The 21,018-nt window shown below is 37.8% G+C and overlaps 1 protein-coding gene across 1 annotated transcript in view; it reads right to left on the bottom strand.

The window, feature by feature from the left end:
* The window catches only part of l(2)k14505 (ATP synthase mitochondrial F1 complex assembly factor 2 homolog l(2)k14505), a 149,795-nt gene extending 131,127 nt beyond the window's left edge, over positions 1–18,668 (bottom strand). The window contains exon 1 of the mRNA XM_090386193.1: positions 18,626–18,668. The gene's annotated coding sequence lies outside the window, so the exon portion shown is untranslated. The remainder of the gene's footprint in view (positions 1–18,625) is intronic.
* Between the last annotated feature and the right edge of the window lie 2,350 nt (positions 18,669–21,018).

Genomic DNA, 21,018 nt, shown 5'->3' with positions numbered 1-21,018 from the left:
GGGGTATATGTGGTAACTATATACCCAGATCCTTGACATAACGTGGCCTCGACAATGCTCCCCGCATACTCACTACTCGGACTCCCTCCAGTCACTATCTGGCAAAGTAGAGGTAGCAAGGTTATACACCAGCTGATCCGGAAGCCTCCTAGAGAGTTACCAATAGGTTTGGTCCGGTATACTAACCAGCGGCTGGCCTGCGAACACCGTTTTAGAGCTGTACCCTCGAAATGTAAGGAATATTGGATCTTGCCATGACATTCATCATAACCTCAAAAGTCATCAATCATACTGCATGATGGAAGAGATAGGGAAGGATTGACCGGAACTTAGCTCTAGAGACTAAACATGGGTTCCACCACTTCAAGCCTCCAATAAGCAAAGTGGTGGTATTTCACCAGTTGATGAGAGTCATCTACCACCTAGTACTGCCTGGTAACATAGAGGGGTGCCGTTCCTCCATGTGGTGTGGGCACCACACCTCGACCCCTGCTTACGTTGGTTCACACCTGGGTGGTCACCCACCATGTACTTGTGCATGGAGGTTGTACCCAGGATTACTAACAGTCCCACCATCGTGAAGGTGGAAGCAGAGGATTTGGCTGTCACAGACTGTCCGGACTTCGCCGAAATTGAGTCCACTTGACTTGAGTGTCACCCAAGTATCAGTTCCATCAGCGTTTTAGACTCCCAGGTAGCAAGTACAGCTTGTCTGGCATATCTGAGAGAATGTCTCTGACAACCTCAAGGACCAAAAATTTACAATTTTTTTTAAAATTGCGATTTGACATTTGCAAATAATTTTTCTCTAGTGTTTCAACAATGAATCAAAATAAAAACATATTTAAAGCATTTTGTACAAATTTTTCATTTTCACAAAATTCAAAATTTAATCAAACACATTTTTTTCCATCAAGTTTTAACTATACTTTTGACTATTTAATTATACTTGACTAATTTTATGTAAACCTGAAATTGTTAAAACGATGGCTCTTTCCAATTGCCTGACTGAAATTTAAATTTTTGTATTCAATTTCTTCACCACATTAGTTGAAAATATTTTTAAGTTTACTTTTAATTCATACTTAATTTTTAATTTTGTGCTACACATTCCCTTACTGGTTTTAGATTGCATGCAATTACATTTTGGACAAAGTGGTGATTATCCCATTGTACAAGGCAATGGTCAGGCCACACCTTGAGTACTGTGTACAACTCTGGAGGCCCCATTTTAGGAAGGATGTAGAGTTGCTAGAATGAGTACAAAGAAGGGCAACAAGATTGGTGAAGGGAACAAAGGTGCTCTTACGAAGAAAGGCTTAAGTTCGGCAAATTGTAGTGCCTGGAGACTAGGCACCTGTGAGATAATTTTATTGAGGCGTATAAGACCTTGAACGGGTTGAGCAAGCGCAATGCTGATGGCATTCTTCCTCTTGATCACATTATGAACATGAGGGGGCATAGATTCAAATTGAAGAAAGACAGTTGTAGAATAGATGTGTGAAAATTTGCCTTTAGCCAGTGAATGGATGGGTGAAATGGGTGGTTTTTTTTGGCTGATACTGCATAAGCTTGCTAATGCAGCATTACCAAATTATGCCGCCTCAGTTCGTGCTTCTTGTTCAACAGCGTCAGAATTAGCATTTTCTGCATTAAATAAAAAACATACTTTTTTATTTAACAAGGCCAAAATACTTAAGTGTCCAATGTAATTATATGAGACAATTAATTGCAGAAAAATTACATGAGAATTCTGTTAATGTTCGCCGGCCATGTCTAATCTCCAACTCGTGGTCCTTTACGCACATATGCGAAGACAAATAATCCCTATTTAAGTTTCATGCTCACCCCTATTTGGTAATTTTCATTCCTGTGATCATAACATATGGTCGAAAGGCATTGTCAGCTTCAGGAAGGAAAATCGTTTTGCATTTTTTTCATTAAATTAATTTTTTACTTATTTTTTAATAGCGTTAAATTAATTTTTAATTATTGTTAATTATTTCTTACTGCAATGTAAGATTTTTGATTTTTTTAATTGTTTTTGTTTTACTTTCTGAAGAGTATCATACAGAAGTGTTCAATGTATCATATTGAGTAAACTTCTCTTATTCTTTTACAAATATTGATATCATCGTAGAATGTTTTGAGCATTATAGCTATGATTCATACTATGAAATTCATTTTTTTATCTCTTATTAACTATTTCATTCATTTCCTTTCTCTCCAGGTATATCCTATCAATACACACAATTATGGGGGATTTTTTGAATACCTTGGTGAAAAATTACATTAGATTACATTTACACTAAGATACTCGGCCCAAGGTTACCATATTTCTTTTCTAAATTATTGTCTTCAAAACAACATCATTCCGAAGTTTGTCAGGGTTAATTTAAATTATAAAATTTTGGGCATTAAGCAACTAGCACTTGCCACATCGCGTAATATAGTTAAGATCTCGGTATTCTAATAAACAAAAATACCTTTCCGAAGTTAGGAAAATTCACGACAAATTAAAAAATTATCTGCATCCGAACAATTGGTCAGTATTGAAGACCTCCACAGATTTGCGGCATGAAGCACACAGGTCTCAGAAATAAAAAACAAACAAGTTAACAAATTGAATACATTATCAGGAGGATCAAGACATGTTCACATGAGTTCTAGCACATTGTCACGAGCTTGCGACCAAATGCATACGAGTTGTGTGACAATTCCCCCACCACATATGCACAACAGTCTACTGCAGAATACTTCAGCTAGATTGCAAACACCCCCCCCTCACCCAACATTCAACGAACCGACATATCAACAGGACCAGATTCCACATTTATCCAAAGGATTAAAGTAACATTTACCACCTTAAAAACAGTGCATAATTGATATTGAATTTCATAATGTTCCACAAAAAGATTTATTTATTCGACAAGTTAACCAGGTGGTGAATACCAAAAGAAATGCTACTTCTTAAATTGAATACACATGACAGTTCAGCTGTACACTGAATACACATGACAGTTCAGGAAAATAAAGACATTATTATTCAGAGGGCTGACAAAGATGATACAGTGGTAATAATCAATAAACCTGATTATATTAATAAGTTAGAGTCAGTTGTATCCGATACCTCCACTTATCTTGAAGCAGACCCGGCACTATTTACCAATTTAGTCAATCAAACCAATAAAATGTTAACCACATATATAAAAAAACGACTAAAGTACTATGGCTCAGTTAAAGGAATTGAAAGCCAGAACATACAATATTCCTGCACTTTTCGGTCAGGTAAAATTACATAAGACTGGCTTTCTTGTTTGGCCTATTGTTTCCTACAGAAACTCGGCATTTTCATCCTTGGCCACACATGTATATAGAATTATAAAACCCTTTAGACAGGTGATACAATTTGGGATTAAGAACTACGATACACTATTTAATAACCTTAAGGAGTGTAGACTTGGCATTAATGATAATTTATTCTCACTAGATGTTACCTCATTATATATGAATGTAAACACTGAATACACATTACATATTCTTTGGGATATGTTAAATCCCTTCCTATTAAGGAAATTTTTCACTTAATTAAACTTTTAGTTGAAGCCAACTATATCACCTTTCTAGACAAAGTATACAAACAAATTTTGGTTTGCCAATGGGATTAAGCCTGAGTGGCCTAATATCGGAGATCTATCTCTCAACGATTGAATGTATACATTTGACACCTTTTCTACCCGGTATCACATACTATGGGAGGTATTTAGATGATGTTCTAGTCGTTACCGAAAAATCCAAGACATTTTACATTCGTCTAATAATATTCGTTCTAGACCCAAATTTACATTGGAGAGGAAGAATTACGGATACTAAGTCATTAAATTTTCGAAATTTCACGCTTACTCAGGCGTGAATAAAATCCAATTTAACATCTATCGTAAACCAACAAATACCGGTATGCTTCTGCATTATAACAGCTATCACCCGTTCACCTACAAAAGATAGATTATCTTTAATCAATTTCCAATGCTTATAAATATTCAACGACGGAATCTGCTTTGGGCTCAGAAATACAAATACTAACCAGTAAATTCTTAAACAGGGGTTACCCACTCTACAATAGACAGAATTAGGGTACAAGTTAACGATAGAATACAAAAAAATACACCAATCAACAATAGTAATATCAAAAAATACTCTATTTCTGTCCCATAAGTTGAACAGTGGTACAAACAACTTAACAGATTCTTTAAAGATACCGAATTTAAAATTGTAGCCAGGACAATATGGAAATTACACACTATACTGAACAATCGCTCAGTCCTCCCCTTGTTCGCAACAGAAATAAATGACCTAGACAACATTTCTTGCGGTGATTGCGACTCGTCTTATCAGAGTTCCATGTGGTTTCCTCTGAATTTTAGTGTTAATCAACAAGCGGCCTCAGTTTGTGCTTCTCATTCTAGCAGCGTCAGAATTAGCCTTTCATGCTGTTAATGAAAAACACTTTTTTATTTAACGAGGCCAAAATACGTTAGTGTCCAACGTAATTATATGAGACTATTAATTGCGGAAACCGTCGAAATTAAATTACATGAGAATCTTGTTAATGTTCGCCGGCCATATCTAATCTCCGACTTGTGGTCCTTTACATACATGCACGAAGACAGATAATCCCTATTCCATGCTCACCCCTATTTGGTAATTTTCATTCCTGTGATCACAACATACAGTCAAAAAGCATTGTCAGCTTCAGAAAGGAAAATCGTTTTCCATTTTTTTCATTAAATTAATTTTTTACTTAATTTTTAATTGCATTCAATTGATTTTTAATTATTGTTAATTATTTCTTACTGCAATGCAAGATTTTCAATTTTTTTAATTGTTTTCGTTTTAATTTCTGGAGAGTATCATATTGAGGTAAAATTCTCTTATTCTTTTACAAATACTGATATAAACATAGAACGTATTGAGCATTATAGCTCTGGTTCATACTATCAAAGTAGTCTTCCATGTGCAAAAGTGTCAAAAGCTTTCCTGAAATCCAAGTACAGTGGGGGTATGCTAGAACAAACGTACTGGTTCTAGAACCTTGTTCATTAAAGCATCTATTCGTTCTAGCATACATTAAAATACATGTATTTAGGAGTAATCCGTTCCAGGTCCACAATCTAGAGCAAAGTTACCATCCAATACAACGACTTAAACATGAAAAATATAATACAAAATGAAAAATATAAGTGTAAAAATAATATAAAATTAATTTATTTAACTTTTATACACTGTACATAAAAATGTAAAGCATAAACAATGTTTCTTTAGTGAAAAATATGAACAAACGTTTCCTAATAAAAAGCATAAACAATCCAATGCACATGAAAAGGATAAACAATCTTTCTCTAGTGAAAACTATAACTGAACTTTCCATAATAAAAGCATAAAAAATCTTTTGCACATGAAAAGCATAAACAATATTCCCCCAGTGAAAATATAAACAAACTTACTTTAATAAAAATCATAAAAAATCACACAGAGGTGGAAGGAGAGGAGTGATCATTCCTACCCATCTTGGGTGACTCTCCTGGAGGAGGTTCATCAGTTTGAGGGCATTTGTCCACCATTTTGAAGAATGAATCCAGGGTTGACTGCTTTATCCTGGATTTTTGGACCCTCCAAAAGTGGGCCATCAAGGTGTCATTAAAATGATTAAGGCCCATTTCCATAGTGGCAATATCCAGGTGATAATCTTTTATAAGTTTTGACAGTTTATTCCAGCAAGAGAACCTCTTTAAAGTCCTCAGGTGACTTTTTTTCCTTGTCCTCGTCCTTCTCATCCCCAAAAGCTTTCCTCTTCTTCAGTGCCTCTACCTCTTCATTGTGAAGCTCTGCTAGCTCATCAAATGATAGCTCCTTCCTGTGGTCCTCCACCAATTCTTCCACGTCCTCCTCATTGATCTCCGGGCCCATAGGACTGCCCAGACACAATTTCCTGCACAACAGGCTGTTCCTCCAACTGTTGAAAGCTTTCGAAGTCCCTTGGAGCCACAGCATCCAAGCTGAATTCAAGCAACTAACAGAAACTTCCTTCCAAGCAACCACAATTAGGAAAACAGCATCCGCTATATTGAAGTGACCCTTCCAAAAGTCCTCCAGAGTCACATCACTGGAAGTAGCTTCAAAACATTTCCTGAACAGTGCCTTAGTGTAGAGTTTTTTAAAATTTGCGATCACCTGCTAGTCGATAGGCTGGAGGAGAGGCATCGTATTAGGTGGCAAGAAGTGAACCTTGATAAAACTGAACTCATCTGGTAATTCTTCCATCAAATTAGGAGGGTGGGCTGGAGCATTGTCCATGACCAAAAGAACCTTCAATGGAAGATCCTTCTCCCTAAGGTAGTCACGGACAGTGGGGCCAAACACATCAGTCACCCAGTCGTAGAAAAGACTCCTGGTCACCCAAGCCTTGTGGTTGGAATGCCACAAAACTCCGAGGCAGTTTTACCTGATGTTTTTAAAAGCTCTGGGGTTCTCCGAATGGTACACAAGCAGTGGGTTGACCTTGCAGTCACCCGAAGCATTAGCACAAAAGAGGAATGTAAGCCAGTATTTCATTGGCTTATGGCCAGGTGGTCTCCTCCTTTGTGATATATCTTCTGCGTGGCATTCTCTTCCAGAAAAGGCCAGTTTCATCACAGTTAAACACCTGCTGCAAAAGAAAGCCTCCATCCTCAATTATTTTCTTAAATTTCTCACGATGTTGTACAGCAGCGTCCCTATCTACATTGGCAACCTCATTCCTCACAACACTGTGTAATCCAGTCCTTTTCCTAAATCCAGTAAATCACCCCTTGGTGCCCAAAAAACTCCTTCACAGAACCAGTACTTGTATCAAATTCCTCAAACAACTGTTTGGCCTTTTCACAAATAATTGCCTCATTGACACTATCACCTGCCATTTGTTTTTAATTAATCCACGCTAATAGAAGAGTTCCCATCTTTTCTGTGATATTGCAACATGAACTGCTTAATTTAGAGATTCCCTTCGTGGCCTGTGCACTTTTTATTTCTTCCTTGTTTTTTCAAATAGTACTGATTGTTGATTTAGCCATACCATATTCAGCACTTAGACCACACTTTTTCTCCTACACCTTTTCCACTTTCTTTCTTGGAAATTATTTCTTTCTTAATGTCTTGGGGAGTCTGCTGACGAGGCTAGTAGGGGCCAGACGTGTTCAAAGCCGCTAAGTGGATTTTTCTTATTTATTGATTTGAAATTATTGTTTTTCTAAAACTTTTAATTTAAATTTAGTAGTATAGCATTATTTTGTGATATTTCTGATTAATCTGGTGTATTTATTCTTTACTTGGCCTTGTAATTGCATAAAAGTATCGGTAAGGGTATCAAATCCACGTGTTACAAGTTACAACGTTACAACTCCGCTGAACGAGAAGTTTTTTAGCCATATTTAGCCGCTTATTGAATATTTTTTACATCAAATTATTTTTTGTAAGTAGCTTACAGACCTAGTAAGGATCGTTACTTTATTCTGAATCGAGACAGCGAGATTTGAAAGTTAATTAATACTTAAGTGTCCATAGATTACCGTTCGTAAATTCCCGCCTTTGTCTTGTCATACGATCGTTATATATCGAACCTAAATAGCGTTAGTATAGTATAGGTTATAATAGTTTCAGCGATCGGTAAAATCTATTAAACTTGTTGAACTTCGTTGGCATTTAAATTGCACTTTAACTAAATACATATACCGACTCAGATTACAAACGTAACATAATAAATTAATACATAACTGATAAGGAAGTTATATAAAGGGAACTCGGAGATAGTTAATACTTCACACTAAAAAATATATATACCATTATAACTGTGTTGGGAGATAAGTTAGGGTTATAAACTGAAATTGAAATTTTATTTAAATTAAAAGTAATCATGACTCAGACCAGAGCAGCAAAACAAAAGGCTCAAGCTAATGGAAGTGCTGTGGCTCAGAGGAGAACTGAGGGGGGCAGTTGCCTTCTGAATCACAGCCTTCTAAAATGCACAGCTTGCATGATGTTTGTGGAGCATTCAGGTACGGGACATGATATTGCCATGGGGGATGACTTTGTGTGTGCGCGATGCAAGGAGTGGCAACAACTCAGCGTTCTTATGGGCCTATATGAGAGCTTGAAGGACAGGGTGGATGCCCTCGAAGGAACTAAATTGAGGGGCCCATCAAGCTCTCAGCTGCCCACATCAACGCCAGAGCTTGCACTTGGTCATCGTGAAACAGCGGCAACCTGCAAGGCAGAATGCGCTGGTCCCAAAGGAACTAGTAGTTGTTGGTGACTCTTGTCAGGGAAACGGGGAACATGCTTTGTAAAAAGGATAGGTGGAACAGGACCAGGGTATGTCTGCCAGGGGCAAAGGTTGATGACATTGTAGGGCAGATATCATCTTTTAAGGGCACAAAAGGTGATATAGTTGTACACGTTGGCACTAATGATATCAAGAGTAGCAGACCGGCAGAATTGCTTAACAAGTACAGGTCACTGTTGAAAAAAAGCCGTGAAATAGGGTTGAATTTGAAAGTGTCTGCAATTCTGCCCAGACACGATAGGAGGGAGTATATGATGAGAGCCTTATCGATCAATTCGGCCCTGGAAAGATTGTGCAAGGATCAAGGGGTAGAATTTTTTTCAGCCTGGACTGTACTTGTTAACAGGAGAGATTGCTTCTACAGGGATGGGATACACTTAAATAGAAAGGGTGCAAGAATATTTGCTGATGCTATCGAGGCGGTGTTAGGTGGGTTGGAAAACTGCTAGCTTGGGGGGATACAAAGACGAACAGATTAACAGTAGCCACTGGCAGAGGTGAAAGAGATTCTTGCAGTGCTTCTATTGGAATGAGCAGAAGCCTGAAAAACAAGATTCAGGATATTTCAGAGACTGCTGGGAGTCATTGCGGTACAAGTAGACACATGGGTTGTGTTAGGGTAGCTAAGAATAGAAATAGGTGCATGTATACTTGCGTGTACACCAATGCTAGGAGTTTAGTAAATAAATTTGATGAATTTGAGGTATTGCTCAAAACATTAAAGGCAGATATTGTTGAGATATCAGAGACTTGGTGTCACACAGATATAAGGAATGCAGAACTGGAATTTGGGGAGTACAACGTCTATAGAAAGGATAGACTGGATAGGAAGGGAGGAGGAGTGGTAAGAAGCTGGCTACGTGCGTGTGCTGACCGGAAGTTGGTAAATTGGCCAGCACACATTGGTTTACAATGGACAGTTGTCTTCAAGCGCGTGCCCTCGCACCTGACAAGGGTGGTATGGTATTGTCCGACTCTAGCTCAATGGTCAATTTTATGAAAGGCAACAGAGAATTGAGGTGGTCTAAGATTCGGTCATCTGAATTTCTGGGGATAATCACGAACACCTCATCCACGTAGCGACACCAAAAGGTAATGGGATCTCTTCCATTTGTAAATGCATGACCGTCTAATTCCTCCATTGCGATGTTTGCCGTGACCAAACTAACCAGGGAACCCATGGCTGTGCCGTGTACTTGTTGGTAAATGAGGGTCGTGCATTTACAAATGTACCAGATCCTGTTACCTTATGGTGCCTGTTGCTACGTGGACAATGTGTTCGTGGTTATCCCCAGAAATTCAGGTGATCGAATCTTAGATCACCTCAATTCTCTATCACCTTTCATAAAATTCACCATCGAGCTAGAGTTGGACAACACCATACCATACTTAGACACCCATGTCTGGCACGAGGGCACGCGCTTGAAGGCGACTGTCCATCGTAAACCAATGTGTGCTGGCCAATTTACCAACTTCCGGTCAGCACACACGCGTAGCCATCTTCTTGCCACTGCACGAACCTTGCTAACTCGTGCCTCGACACACTCTAGCTCTGTAAATGAGAAGCACACCGAAATTGCTATAAAGTCAAGGCGGATCTTACGAGGTGTGACTATCCCATCAATAATAAATGACTCAGCCACGAGCGCCTTTATCCCATACTACCCAAACCTATCACAACAGGTTTGTAGAGTCTTAAAATCACATGGGATAAAATGTGTACAACTCCCAAGCAGAAAATTATGATCCCTCATCTCTAAAGTAAAAACATCGGTCCCCACCTTACTACAAAACGGATCGGTCTACCAGATCGCTTTCCATGACTGCACTAGTTGCTATATCGGGGATACTGGGAGACGGCTCGAAAAACGCCTTTCCAAAAACAAAAGAGCAATCCGCTAATTCCGAACACGTTTGGGCAACCAATCACGACATTGACCCACACCGCGATGTCGTGATTGTGGATAAGTCCCGCCATTATCGACGATGCGCCTGGTTGGAGTCGTCGAACATCGAATGCTCCAATACCTCAGTCAACAGGAACAGTGGATGTCAAGTCCACCCTATCATCGAAAGAGCAATCCTGACTATTGACAAACGCTGGCAACGTCCACATGCATCACAGCCACAGGCTTCAACATACAACAATTAATCATGCACTTCACGTACAAGATTGGCAGCACACGCCCTCATGCTCCATTCTTAATTTTAACTCAATTTAACTGACGAAGGTTGACAAAACAACCAAAAGCTTTTTGTTTGTATGTATCTAATATAATATATGTTTATTTCCTATTATTAAACTTGTCACAATCTATTTTTGTATCCATTTTCGCTCTGTGTTACAGTAATTTTAGTTTTAATAATAATGAATCTAGAGTGCACAGGCCTCTTTAATCATATTGCATTTCCTGGTTTATTGGGTTTTTCTGTTAGCACAATCTATTAATATAGATGGTGCATAGATCTGTTAGCACAATCTATTAATATAGAATAGGACCAGGGTATGTCTGCCAGGGGCAAAGGTTGATGACGTTGTAGAGCGGATATCATCTTTTAAGAGCACAAACGGTGATATAGTTGTACACGTTGGCACTAATGATATTAAGAGTAGGAAACCGGCGAAATTACTTAGCAAGTACAGGACACTGTTGAAAAAAAGCCGTGAATTAGGGTTGAATTTGAAAGTGTCTGCAATACTGCCCAGACACGATAGGAGGGAGTATATGATCAGAGCCTTGTCGATCAATTCGGCCCTGGAGGGATTGTGCAAGGCTCAAGGGGTAGAATTTTTTTCAGCCTGGTCTGTACTTGTTAACAGGAGAGACTGCTTCTACAGGGATGGGATACACTTAAATAGAAAGGGTGCAAGAATTTTTGCTGATGCTGTCGAGGCAGTGTTAGGTGGGTCAGAAAACTGCTAGTTGGGGGGGATACAAGGACTAATAGATTAACAGTAGCCACTGGCAGAGGTGGAAGTAATTCTTGCACTGCTTCTATTGAAATGAGCAGAAGCCTGAAAAACAAGGTGCAGGATATTTCAGAGACTGCTGGGAGTCATTGCGGTACAAGTAAACACATGGGTTGTGTTAGGGTAGTTAAGAATAGAAACAGGTGCATGCATACTTGCGTGTACACCAATACTAGGAGTTTGGTAAATAAATTTGATGAATTTGAGGTATTGCTCAAAACATCAAAGGCAGATATTGTTGGGATATCAGAGACATGGTGTCACACAGATATAAGGAATGCGGAACTGGAATTTGGGGAATACAATGTGCATAGAAAGGATAGACAGGACAGGAGGGGAGGAGGGGTTATGCTATTAGTAAAGAAACACATAAAATCCAAGGAAGTGAAGCCAGTCGACATCGATGGACAGGGCAGTGTCAAGTCAGTTTGGTGTGACATAAGCATAGGGAAATCAAAATTGAGAGTAGGAGTGTGCTATAGGCCTAATGACTCTGATGAGTATAATAAGATATTGTACAGGGAAATAGAGTGGGCCAGTAAATCAGAGAGTCTTATAATGGGGGATTTTAATTTCCCAGATATTGACTGGAATTTGTGGGTTGGTCACTCACACACTAGCAAGGCTTTTGTGGATTTATTGGATGATTGTTTTCTACATCAGCATGTTCGGGAGGCAACTAGAGGGAGCAATACTCTTGATCTGATTATCAGTAGTGATTCTTCATGCATTAAGAATCTGCAGATAAATGAACCACTAGGTGGCAGTGATCACAGTGTGTTGAAGTGGGATTTACTCAAGGAGGTAACTACCATCAGAGGTAAAGGGAAGGGTTTTTGTTTTCGTAAAGGCGACTATGATGGTCTGACACAGTATTTAAATTCTATACAGTGGGACCAACTGATGATGTTACCAACAGCAAATTCAAAATGGGAAGCATTCAAGGAACATATCTTGGAAGCTACCAGGCTTTACATACCAACTAAGAAATATTGTTCAAGGTTTAGGCCTAAATGGCTGTCAGATGAACTAATGAGACATGTGGCAGAGAAGAAAAATGCATGGAATACATACAAATTAATGGGCGACATGGAAGCCTATGATAGATATAAGTTGGTCTGTAACCAAGTCACAAAGGAGATTAGGCAGGCAAAGGCAGACTACGAAAAATCTTTGGCAAAGGATGCAAAGAAAAACAGAAAAGAGTTCTTTACCTATTTAAACTCAAGAAGGAAAGGGATGAATCAGATTGGTCCACTGGATATTGATGGTTCAACAGTTGAGGATCCTGCTCAGGTGGCTAACAATCTAAACAAGTATTTTGCATCTACATTCACACATGAGGAGTTATTCAGGAAGGAGAATGACGTAGGTGAAGTAGACATTGGCAGTGAGCTAGATGATTTTGTAATAACTGAGAGGAAAGTGGAGGAGAGATTGTTGAGGATAAACATAAAAAAGGCACCTGAGGTGGATGGGATCTATCCAGTTATATTAAAGGAGGCAGCAAAGGAAGTAAGCAAACCCCTAGCCATAATTATGAGAGCCTCTTTGGACTCAGGGGAGGTACCCATAGACTGGAGATGTGCAAATGTAACCCCAATTCACAAAGGAGGATCAAAGGCTGACACAAGTAATTATAGACCTGTTAGTTTAACTTCTGTTCCAGGAAAATTAATGGAGGCACTGGTTAAAGAAGCACTGCAGGATCATCTAGACAAGAATTCAGTTATAGCTGAGACGCAGCATGGTTTTGTTAAGGGCAGGTCTTGCCTGACCAATTTGATTGGATACTATGATGTAGTCACAAAAGAACTGGATGCAGGGAATAACTTTGATATTATATATTTGGATCTTAGAAAGGCTTTTGATACTGTTGCACATGGAAGACTGCTGCACAAACAAATTGGAGCAGTGTGGCATTGGAGGCAAATTGCTGCTTTGGATAAGGGGATGGTTGAGTGGCAGAAGACAGAGAGTGGTAATCAATGGACACTGCTCAACTTGGACTAATGTTATTAGTGGAGTTCCTCAGGGTTCAGTGTTGGGTCCGTTGTTGTTTTCGGTGTTTATGAATGATATTGATGATGGGATATCAAGTTTAATGTCCAAGTTTGCAGATGATACAAAGGTTGGCAGGGTTGTTAAGGACACCACTGACGCTATGCTGCTGCAACAGGATCTGGAAAGGTTGAACAGATGGGCTGAGAGGTGGCAAATGAAGTGTAACTTTGACAAATGTAAAGTACTACATATGGGAAACAGTAACCCCAGAGCAACGTATCAACTCTGCGGTACTACACTGACAGTGGTGGAGAATGAAAAGGACCTGGGGGTAATTGTGCAGGCAGATATGAAGTTCTCTGAGCAGTGCAGACGAGCTGCAAGAGTAGCTCATGGTGTCTTGTCAATGATATACAGGAATTTTTCTAGCAGGGATAAGGAGGTGATTATTCCCTTGTATAAGGCAATGGTTAGGCCACATCTTGAGTACTGTATACAGGTCTGGAAGCCTCATTTCAAGATGGATATAGAGCTGCTGGAACGGGTACAGAGAAGGGCAACAAGATTAGTGAATGGAACAAAGGGTTGCTCTTAAGAAGAAAGGCTTAAGTTTTGCAAATTACAGAGTCTGGAGACTAGGCACCGGCGAGGTGATCTGATAGAGGTGTATAAGGCTTTGAATGGTTTGAGCATGCTCAATGACAATGGGATTCTTCCTCTTGCCCAGAATAATCACCTCAGAGGGCATAAATTCAAATTGAGGAAGGACGGATGTCGGATAGATGTGCGGAAATTTGCCTTTGGCCAGCGGGTGGTTGGATGGTGGAACCGACTTCCATCATTTGTTGTTGAAGTTGATAGCCTAAACAAATTTAAGGCTCAACTGGACAGGTATTTCGAACGAACGGAGGGGTGAAATGGGAGTGGTGTGTTTTTTTTTTTTTTTTTTTTGGCTGATGCTGAATAAGCTTGCTTTCTTGCATCATATGCCTCTACTAATGCTAATGCTAATGCTAATATTAGTAATGGCCGCATGGTGCAAGAAATCCTATGGCTTATGCTGCACCAGCCAAAAAAAAAAAAAAAAAAAAATCCGAACAAAACAATGATAAAAACAAAAAAAAAATAATAAATAAATAATAATAATTAATAAAAAAAAAAAGGAAATTAAACCTATCATCCTATGCGCTTCCCTTACCCGAAAGTATTATCCATATGACCTTTGAATTTCCCCAAACTGTCGGCCTCTACCACCCATGAAGGCAACTTATTCCAGTAATTTATAACTCGCTGGCTAAAATAAAACTTCCTGCAGTCCAATCTAAACATTTCCCCCCGTAACTTGAATTTATGTCCCCTAGTTCTAGCATCATTTATAATCTTGAAAATTTCGTCCTCATTAATTTTACTGATGCCTCTCAGAGCCTTAAACACCTCAATCAAATCTCCTCTGAGGTGTCTAGTTTCCAAACTCTGCAACCCACATATTCAAAGTCATTCTTCATAAGAACGCCCTTTTGCCGATCTCACCAGGCGAGTTACCCATCTTTGCACCCTTTCAAGAAGCTCGATGTCTTTCTTTAGGTGCGGTCTCCATACATGAACACAGTATTCCAAGTGTGGTCCAACATAAGCCTTATATAATGGGATTATCACGTCCCTATCTCTACTTGCAAAAGTTCGATAGATCATCGATAGGACACCATGGGCCTTCCTTGCAACCTGTTTACAATGCTCAGATAATTTCATGTCTGACCATATCGTAACACCCAAGTCCCTTTCCTCCAGTACTGGGTTTAGTTGAACTCCACCAAGTGAATAAGTTATTTTGGGATTACTGTTTCCCAGGTGTAATACCTTACACTTTGTTGGATTAAAGCATAGCTGCCATTTTTTTGACCATTCCTGAAGTCTATCTAGGTCTCTCTGAAGAAGCTCAGCTTGACAGTGATCATTAACTACTCTACCAATTTTAACATCATCTGCAAATTTAGACATCACGCCCTCTATCCCTTCATCAATGTCGTTTATGAAAATTAAAAACAACAGTGCTCTTAATACTGATCCTTGGGGAACCCCACTTCTTACATCAACCCAATCTGAGGAATAGCCATTTATCACAACCCTTTGCCTCCTGCCCTGAAGCCATCCTTCTATCCATCTAAGGATTTTCCCAGTGATTCCAACCTGTTCCAGCTTATAAAGCAACCGCTCATGTGGGACTGAGTCAAAAGCTTTGCTGAAATCTAAATAAACAATGTCGAAATTATTCCCTAAATCCAGCTCGTGAGTGACCCTTTCAAAATAGCGAACCAGATTTGTTAAACATGATTTTCCCTTTACAAAACCATGCTGAGTATCCTTGAGAATTTCAATTAGATCCAAATGATCCTGAATTCCACTCTTGATCATTGCCTCCATGATTTTCCCTACTACTGAAGTCAGACTGACAGGTCGATAATTTCCAACTTCACTTTTAGAGCCACCCTTATGTATGGGAGATACATTTGCACTTTTCCGATCCAAGGGAATCTCCCCAGAGTCTAGTGATGCTCGCATAATTAGCCTCAATGGTTCAATGCACTCGCTTGCCACCTCCCTTAAGATTATAGGGTATATTCCAACAACTCCAGGAGCTTTACTGGCCTGTAGACTCGAAAGTTTTTTCATTAAATAATCTTGTGAAATTTCAATATCATTAATTACATATTTTTTTGACTTCGCTCCCACAATTTCCCATTGCCACAAAAAGCTTTTCATTTGTAAATATCGATCCAAAATAACTGTTAAGTTCATCTGCAATGGCAGCTGGTATATTTAATACTATCCCCTTTCCCTTACATAAAGGTCCGATCTGGTTTGTCCTGCTCTTCTTGGCATTTATATATGTGAAGAATTCTTTATCCCCCTCTTTGCTCTGTTTGCTAGTGATTTCTCATAATCTGCCTTTGCCTGTCGAACCTTTTCTGTGGCTCTATTACACATCACCTTGTAGCTGTTATAGGCTTCAGTACTTTTAATTGCTCTGTAACCTTTCCATGCCACCTTTTTCTGCTCAAGTAATGTGGCAACTTCACTATTCATCCAACTTGGAACCCTCCTCGTGGAGTATTTTTTTAATGGTATATACACATTCAAGGCATTTGTGATTAATGTTTTATAAGCGTACCACAGTTCAAATGTATTCATTTTCTGCACAATATCTACCCAGTTAATAGAGGCCATGTAGTACCTTAAGGCATCGTAATTTCCTTTTCTGAAATTAAAACCCATTCCTTTGCCTTTTACTGCTGATACCTCTCTTATCACCATCCACCGTAGAACTCCGTGATCACTTCCTGCGACTGGTTCCTCTGCTGTCAGCCCTGTTATGTCATCTGATTCATGTGTGATGATGAGGTCTAGGATATTCTTTTCTCTAGTATTTTCCCTGACATGTTGATACAAATAACAGTCATCTAGTTGATTTAAAAATTTTGTTCCCCATGTCAAGTTTCCTTCCCACTTACTCCAATCAATTAGAGGCAAATTGAAATCACCCATAATAAGGCATTGATGCTTACTTACCCATTCCATTTGCATGTAGAAGCTTTTGTCATAATCTTCACAATCACCTTGTCTGTAGATTACTCCTACTCGCATTATACCTTTGTTTCCAACTATCTCACACCATACAGACTCTATACTAGCATGTGAAATGTCTGAATCCGGGAAAGCTATCGTAGCACTCAGGCTGCTTCTGATAAGAAGCATTACCCCACCACCCCTTCTATCTACCCTATCCTTCCTAAATACATTATACAAGCCGTACTTAAATTCATCATCCCCAATTTCCGGGTGGCACCACGTCTCTGTAAGCCCTATTATGTCCGCGTTACTTGTTTTAACCAGCAGTTCGAATTCGCTCATTTTATTGACGATAAATATAAATATTATATTTAAATGGGTAGTATAAATGGGTAGCAAACTTGATCTGATTGCATTATAAATGCAAATCAGATCAATTATATCAAGGCATAAAATGCAAATACATATTATAAATAGGTAGTAAACTTGATCTGATTGCATTTGCGATAATACTGATAGCTGGGTGTTTCCCCTTCATTGAAATCATATAAAAAACATAAATACATTTTATGAATCTTTTCTTCATTCCTATTTTTTAAGCTTCATACTTTTTACTCCATATCTCACTTGTGCAATTTGGGCTGTTGTTATTTGGTTTTTAGGAGCATTAGCAACTAAGGCCGTATTGCTCCAGGGATATGCGGTGGTCATTCCTGACCTTTCCGCATCCTCCGTATTTGGTGGTCGCGGACTTGAACCCCGGTCTAATCAAGAAGTGTGTGCTACGCACTGCTGCTCCTGTCCACCTGGCTACGGAGGCACCCGTGCAATTTGGGCATGCCGTTATTGATTGTTTATCTTTTTTACTGTTTTAAATTTTACAATGAAAAAAAAAAAAATGTCAGTAAACAGAAATATCAATTAGAATATATATATTACAGTGCTGTATTTACTGTAATATTTATTTATTTATTTATTAGAAATTTAAGATGTTTGCAATTTTATTGAGTTTCTAACTTTTTTCAGTGTTTTACTTATCAGACTGAACATTATTTTTGAGTGCTCTGCCCCATCCCCATTTTTACCACAAGCCCTGTTGTTTTTAATGCACGAAAATACTGAAATACCATAACACAGAGATTTTTAGGAACACATATACCCTGTTATAGCAGAACTGACTGTATTTATTTTTTTTGGTTAGTACTGAATAACAAGAGTTCTCAAACTGTGGGTCATGCCCCTTCCATGAGATTATAATCAAATTAGATGGGGAGGATCAAATTTTTTTTTTTTTTTTTTAATTTGCCCCAGGTTTTTTTAAATATCATTCTTTTTATTTCCGATGCAGTGGTTTTATTTTGCAAAGTTATAAAGTTTTGTCACTGTTTTATTTAATATATAAATTAAAAATATAATTATTAAAAGTAAGCAGTATATTTATTTCTTGCCCAACTGTAATCCAATGAAGTTGGTTTAATTTATGATATGGGATGAGGGTGCAAAATTCATTTACCATTTTAGGAGATTGCACTATTGTACAGTTTGAGAATGGCTACTGAATAACTTTGCTTCTTGAATCATTTTTCAAATATTAAAAAGTATTTTTTTAGAAGGCAAAATTTACCTGTAGAAGTGCAACTGACTGGCAAATGAAGGTGTGCTTGATAAATGATTAAAAATCAAGAAAAAAAATTATTCAACCTTACCATTTACTTCACTTATGGACACTTTCTTATAAAATTTCTTCCTGACTCCTACAAGGAACAAACATAATTATTAGTTACTCATTAGGAGAAAATATTAATCAAAATTTTTCTTAAAAGATTAAAACAATAAAAACACTCTTATGCCACATGAAAAATGAAAAATAGAAAAAAATTATTTTACTGGGAAAACCTCAGTACATGTAATAATAGCTAGGTCTAGCCATTAAGAGCATGTATCGAAGTTTTCTCAATAAAATCATTAATGCTATTTTGAATGTGAATTAAGAATATTTTTATCATTATTTTAACCATGAAGATAGTAAACCACATTCTGCCCTTGTTTTAATTTATCACCAATCCATCACTCACATCATTAAATGGAACAAATATGCTAATGGTGTGTCTGCAAGATAATTTTTTGTAATTAAAACAAAAAGGTAAGTTATAGCTTTACTACTGAATTAAAATGGTGTTCTAAAAACAGTGCCATATGGATGGTGTTACTCAATTGAGAATCAGTAACAGTATATATCTCTAAAGAGGGAGTGTTACTTATTTGAATTATAAAAGAAAAGAAATTCATTGTGAAGGTTTTCACAATAGAAGATGTTATAATAATAATGCCAAATGTCCAAACTTTGGTTTTTCTTAAAATTCAACTATGTAGTAATCATGAAGTTGCACTAAACAATGTCACAGTTTGAGGATTTCTGCCCTAAAATCTTATTAATTTAAAAAAAAAAAGGAGTTATATTAATTATACTTTGTTAAACTCAATTACAAAATACTGGATGAAAATTAATGGAAGAAACCAATAATAATACTTTTTACTATATTTCTTAAAATTTTCAAGGTCATTCATTAATCAAATTGAAATAGAAATGCCCCCATGGCATCTGGCAAATGAATGTCTTCAGTTTTTGATGGCTGGCTGTTCATATTTGGTTTCTGAAAAACTGGCAAAACAGAAGCTCCCCAGCAAGATTATATTTAAACAAAAGGTCCACAGCAAGATTAGACAGCTCTTACTGGCAAGGCATCTGTGCCTTGCCAGTAAGAGCACAAGGTACAGATGCCTTGCGAATATGCAACTTGAGTGCAAGAAATGTGGATGCTATCAACTGACATGGTGTCTTAAACACCAAACAAAAAATTAATTTTTCATAACACAATTCTGCATGGTTTTCGATGTTAGTAAACCAATAGCTGTTTTTAACTTGTTTTTTATGCTGATTTCTGAAATTTTATTTGTTTTTGTCTACGTACCATTTTTTCACAAATCACTTAAGTTGAAGTTGTGAGTTATATTACTGAATTTATTAAGTTAGGAGTAAATGCTAGGAATTTGTAAACTAAATCTTCACATGTTGGCAACACTGCCTTCAGTCATTTGTTTCTTGACTTTTAAGAGTGGCATTCGGCAGTATTCATTAACATGAGCTCAGTTTATTTTTCAGGTTATCGTGTTTAACTTGTGGTGAAAAGTGGGTAAAATGTCTTCACAAAAGTTTTTGAATGTCCAAACTTATTTATTATATTTGTGGGAGTTATGTAGTCCTCAAGCAAAGACAACAAGATATTAAAGAATTTGTACAAAAAATGCATATTGTGTTTATTTTGAAACTTGGCGACAAAGATAAACAATGGCCTCCACAAAAAGTTTGCCAAACAATGTGAAAGCACTGAGATTATGGTAAAAAGGGTAAAAAGACATCTATGCCATTAGCAATTCCCATGATTTAGCAGGAACCTACAAACCACTGTTATGACTGTTACTTTTGCTCAATTAATGTCAAGGAATACAATGCAAAGAGTAAGAAAAGCACTGTATATAATAATATTCCATCTGCCATTAGACCAACCCCACATGGAGATAACCTGCAAATTCCATGCCTTCACTTATACTGGATAATGTAGCAGCAGAGAGTGGTGAAAGTGAAGCTTCTGAAGATGAAACTGAAGTCTACATGCCTGGAGACATTGAGTTCGACCCTTAACTGTTTTCACAGCATGAACTCAATGATCTGGTATGACATTTAAATTTACCAAAGGAATCTGTAAGCTCATTAGTTCTAGACTTAAGTCAAAAAATCTTCTAGCACATGGGACATTTTCTCATGCTACAGACAGAAAAAGAACGAGTATCCCTTTTCTGAGGACAATTCTATGGTTTTTTTGCAGTAATATAAATGACTTAATGATTTATTTAGGAATGAATTACAATCCTACACAGTGGAGCCTTTTATTGACTCATCAAAGAGGAATCTTAGAGGTGTGTTCTTCCACAATGGAAATAAATATGAATCAATTCCAATAGCTCATTCTGCATTTGAAAGAAACATATGACAACATGAATAAAATTGATTACAAATATTAAGTATGAAGAAAATGGT

Source organism: Mastigoproctus giganteus, chromosome 12 (genome assembly GCF_048544385.1).
Source record: "Mastigoproctus giganteus isolate SK-2022 chromosome 12, ASM4854438v1, whole genome shotgun sequence".
Lineage (NCBI taxonomy): Eukaryota > Metazoa > Arthropoda > Arachnida > Uropygi > Thelyphonidae > Mastigoproctus > Mastigoproctus giganteus.
This window is presented reverse-complemented; position numbering and strand designations above follow the sequence as displayed.